General features: G+C 52.6%; 1 protein-coding gene across 2 annotated transcripts in view; it reads right to left on the bottom strand.

Moving 5' to 3' along the window:
* LOC113960003 (GON-4-like protein) overlaps positions 1-4725 on the bottom strand; it is a 32503-nt gene extending 27778 nt beyond the window's left edge. The window contains exons 1-3 of one of the 2 annotated variants that reach the window (XM_027669317.1): positions 4605-4725; positions 1291-1440; positions 519-715 (exon numbers count right to left, since the gene is read on the bottom strand). The gene's annotated coding sequence lies outside the window, so the exon portion shown is untranslated. Of the gene's footprint in view, positions 1-518; positions 716-1290; positions 1441-4604 lie in introns of those variants that run through there. The other variant, XM_027669318.1, reaches the window with a different exon arrangement.
* Between the last annotated feature and the right edge of the window lie 156 nt (positions 4726-4881).

Below are 4881 nucleotides of genomic sequence, written 5' to 3'. Positions count from 1 at the left end.
CAGCTCAGGAAGGACATGGAGGGGCTGGAGCAGGGCCAGGGAAGAGCAGCGAGGCTGGGGAAGGGTCTGGAGCACAATTCCCGTGAGGAGAGGCTGAGGGAGCTGGGGGGGCTCAGCCTGGAGAGGAGGAGGCTCAGGGGAGACCTCCCCACTCTGCACAACTCCCTGACAGGAGGGGGGAGCTGGGGGGGGGTCGGGCTCTGCTCCCAGACAACAATCAGTAAGATAGGAGGGCTTGGTCTCCAGCTGTGCCAGGGGAGGTTTAGGTTGGATATTAGGAAGGAATTCTTTGCAGAGAGGGTGATCAGCCATTGGAATGGGCTGCCCAGGGAGGGGGTGGATTCTCCATCCCCGGAGGTTTTTGAGGTGAGACTGGATGTGTCATCAGCACCATGGTCTGGGAACTGTGGTGGTAGCAGATCAAGGGCTGGACTTGATGATCTCGGAGGTCCCTCCCAACTCAGCTGATCCTGTGATCCTGTGGTTCTCCCCAGCCCCTGGAATTCCCCCGGACTCACGTGCAGGATGTTCCTCACGTTGACCACGGTCAGGTTGTGCTGCTTGGCTCCGTCCTCCAAGGTGCGGTCCAGGGTGTCGTCCAGCTTGATGTCACAGGACAGGGGCCCCTCCTCCTCCTGGTTCTTCCCTTCCCTTTTCCTCTTGGTTGCCTTCCTCCTCCTCTTCCTCCTCTCCAGGTCCTCCCCGTCCTGCTCCTCTGAAAGCGAGCGGAGACGGGATCTAAACCCTCACCTGCCCCCGGCACCTCCCACAGGAGTTTAAAAATCATCCCAAACCAGGATCCTGCAGCTCCTGAGGCAGCAAAACTTCCCCCTGCTGATGGGAGGCCACCCAAATGGAAAGATGGAGAGAGCCACAAGAGCCAGGAAGCCTTTGGAATGATGGATTCAAACGCTGGCTGAGCCACGTCAAGGACGTGTGGCCGCCACCTCCTCAAGGCTGGTTTTACAGAACGGCCTCAGCAGCCTCTGTGTACCTTTTCCAGAGAAAAAGCTGCAAACCCCAGGCACCACATGGCAAGAACAGGAGGCAGCTTCCAGGATTTAAAGTGTTTTCCAACAGGCACTGCTTTGCTGGCTCGGGGAAGCAAGAATCATGACTTTCTCTGAAGGAAAAGCAGCGTTTTCAGGGACCAAAAATTGCTGATATCAACTCCAGGCAAGTTCCACTTGAACCACAGAGCCAAAAAAATGCTGCCCCTAAACAGCCCCCACCAGGGTGTTCACAATTCCAGAGCCTGTTCCTTGCCCAGTGGGATGAAAAGCCACTCACCAACCCTGGTGTTCTTCGGTGGCTTCGTGGTGGCAGGATTTCTTCCAGCCCCCTGCAGGGAGCTCCTCCCAGGAGACTCGGGGTTTTCAGTGGGATATGGATCTCTCTGGGAACTCACTTCCACCTCTGTGAACAGCTTGGGGATCTTCCCTGGGAACAGCACACACCAGGCCGTGGTCAGATATCCCAGAGCAAAGTTGAGACACAAAACTCAATCACGGTCCAAATACATCAAATCCAGCAAGAGTTTAAATACTTCAAATACATAAATACATTAAACCTGGCACAAGCAGCCCGTGGCAGTGACCCAGGTGGACTGAACAGCAGCAGCAGCTCCATCCTGCTGGGAACAGTCCCAGGCAAAGAGATCCCCTGGTGGTTCCTGCTGGTTCAGCCTCACTCCCCCCCACCAGCAGCTTTCTCAAACCCCCTCCTGTCACGTGAGGCAGCTGCAAAAACCCGATGGTTTGTTCAAAACGTGGTTGTTGTGCAAATGCAGCTGCCACAGCAGCCACCAGCTCACGGGGCAGGCACAGCCAGAGGGTTGTGGGTCAGGGAAACCCTTTCCCTCCTGCTCTCTGCAGGCTCACAACGTAACACAGCCCTGGAAAACTGGGAATCATCTCCTTCCACCCCCTTCTCCAGCCCCAGCTCAGCTCTCCCTCAGACCAGGAGCTCCCTGCAGGAGCAGGAGAGATGAAGGCAACAATTCCCTGAGAATCCTGGGATGGGGCAGGTTGGGATGGACCTCAGGGGGTCACCTGGTCCCACCTCCCTGCTCAGGATCATCCCAGAGCACGTGGGATGTGTCCAGGTGGCTCTGGAATATCTGCAGGGAGGGACACTGGGCAGCCTGGGCAGCGCTGGGGACAAGGTTTGGCTGTTCCATTGGGGTGGGATTCATGGAATGGCACTGGGTCACTGCCCAGGGAAGTTCTTCCTCGTGCCCAGGTGGAACTTCTGGGCATCAGTTTTGTGTCCTGTTTTTGGGCAGCCCCGAGCAGAGCCTGGTCCATCCCCTGCAGGCACTGACACGCCCTGGGGAGGTCCCCTCTCGGTGTCCCCTGGTCACAGAGATGCTCCAGCCCCTTCAGCATCCTCACAACCTCCCCTGGACCCGCTCCAGGAGCTCCATGGCCCTCCTGTCCTGAGGAGAACTGGCCCCACACTCCAGCTGTGCCTCCCCAGGGCTGAGGAACACGGGAGCAGTGCCCCTTTTTCACAGAATGGTTTGGGTTTGGAGGAACCTCAGCAGCTCACCCCATTCCACCCCCTGCCACCTTCCACTATCCCAGGTTGCTCCACCCCAGCTTTGGACATTCCCAGGGATCCAGGGGCAGCCAGAGCTTCCCTGGGTAACCTGTGCCAGGGCCTGCCCACCCTCCCAGGGAGGAATTCCTTCCTAATCTTTCATCTGGAGCAACTTTCTGTCACTTTGAAGCCCTTCCCCCTTGTCCTGGCACTCAGATGGGCTCACAGGGGCCACCAAAACCCAGCTGGAACCTGGAGCACCTTAAACCAGTAGGAAAACACAGTAAAACCCAGTAAAACCAGCTCTGGGCTGGCACAGAAAAGCAGGGCAGGGGGTTGATCCCAGAGGAGAGGAAAAGCCCCCAGCAGCCCCTCACTGCCCACACCCCCTCAGTGCTCTGGGTAGATCATTGCCCCACATCCCTGAGCCTGGAGACAAGCCAGGAAAAAAAATAACAGGATGAGGAATTTAGGGAAAGTGGGAACAGGCACTTATCTCAGGAGAAATTCCCCTCAGTTTGCCTCCCACGTCAGGAAATCATGGAATGCTTTGGGTGGGAAGGGGCATTAAAGGGACACCTTCACTCAGAGCAGCTTCTGCCCCAACCTGACTCTGGACAATTCCAGGGACTGGGGGGAAATGTTGGGAAGAGGGGAAGGTTTTTCACGCTGATTCGTAACAATTCCCAGGAAAATAAATAAATGAATAGACAAATAAATAGATAAATAACCAGTTAGATAGATAAATAACCAGTTAGATAGATAAATAAACAACCATATAGATCAATAACCAGATAGACAGACAGATAAATCAATAACCAGACAGATAAGTAAATCAATAACCAGACAGATAAATAAATCAATAACCAGATAAATAAACAAATTAATAACCAAAATTAATAAATAAATAACAGATAAATAATCAGATGAATAGATAATCAGATAAATAAATAAATAACCAGATAGATAGACAGATAAATAACCAGATAAATACATAAATAAATAACCAGATAGATGAATAAATAACCAGATAGATAAATCAATATCCAGACAGATAAATAACTAAACAGTCAGAAAAATAAACCAGGGATGGGGGGAAGCTTTGGGAAAGGGGTCCCATTTTCATGCTAAACTGTAACACTTCAGGAGGGAAATAAATAAAAATATATATACATAGATAGATAGATAGACAGATAAAATAATTAATTAATTAACTAATAACAGCCACCACAAACCCCCAGGCCCCAAGAACCCCCCTGGAACGTTCTGCCAGGGATGGGGAAGCTTTGGAGAAGGGGTCCATGTTCCTGCTAAACTGTAACACTTCAGGAGGGAAATAAATAAAAAGACAGACAGATAAATAAATAGATAGATAGGCAGATAGACAGATAGATAGATAGATAGGCAGATAGACAGATAGATAGATAGATAGATAGATTAATTAATTAATTAACTAATAACAGCCATCACAAACCCCCAGGACCCAAAGCCAACTCCCTTCCCGGTATCTTCCACCAGGGATGGGGGGAAGCTTTGGAGAAGGGGTCTGTTTTCATGGTAAACTGTAACACTTCAGGAGGGAAATAAATAAAAAGATAGATAGATAGATAGACAGATAGATTAATTAACTAACTAATAACAGCCACCACAAACCCCCAGGCCCCAAGAACCCCCCCGGAACGTTCTGCCAGGGATGGGGAAGCTTTGGAGAAGGGGTCTGTTTTCATGGTAAACTGTAACACTTCAGAGGGAAATAAATAAAAAGATGGATAGAGAGATAAATAGATAGATAGATACATAGAAAGAGAGAGAGAGAGAGATATAAATTAACTAATAACAGCCACCACAAACCCCCAGGATGCAAGAACAGCCCCCCACACTTCCCGGTACCTTCCACCAGGGATGGGGGGAAGCTTTGGGAAAGGGGGCCCGTTTTCACTTCAGGAGGGAAATAAACAAAACCATAGACAGACAGCTAGATAAACAGATAAAATAATTAATTAATTAACTAATAACAGCCCCCACAACCCCCCAGGCCCCAAGAACCCCCCCATTCCCGGTACCTTCCGCGGGGCTGGCGGGTCCCGCCGCCCCCTCCGCCCGGCCGGGGGCTTTCCTGGAGGGCTCCCCCTGCGCCTTCCCTGCCGCTCTCCCGGGCCCTCCTCCTCCTCCTCCTCCCGTTCCCGTTCCCGCTCCGCCGCCATCGCCGCCGTCCCCGGGGCCCGGCGGTTCCGCCTCCTCCGCCGCCGCCGCCGCCCGGCGCTTCTTGCAGGGCAGCATCTTCAGCGCCAGCGCCATGGCGGGGACGGGGCGGGGATCCCGGGATCCCGGCGGGGGTCC

Source organism: Corapipo altera, unplaced genomic scaffold (assembly GCF_003945725.1).
Source record: "Corapipo altera isolate COAL_440 unplaced genomic scaffold, ASM394572v1 198, whole genome shotgun sequence".
In the NCBI taxonomy this organism is placed as follows: Eukaryota; Metazoa; Chordata; class Aves; order Passeriformes; family Pipridae; genus Corapipo; species Corapipo altera.
This window is presented reverse-complemented; position numbering and strand designations above follow the sequence as displayed.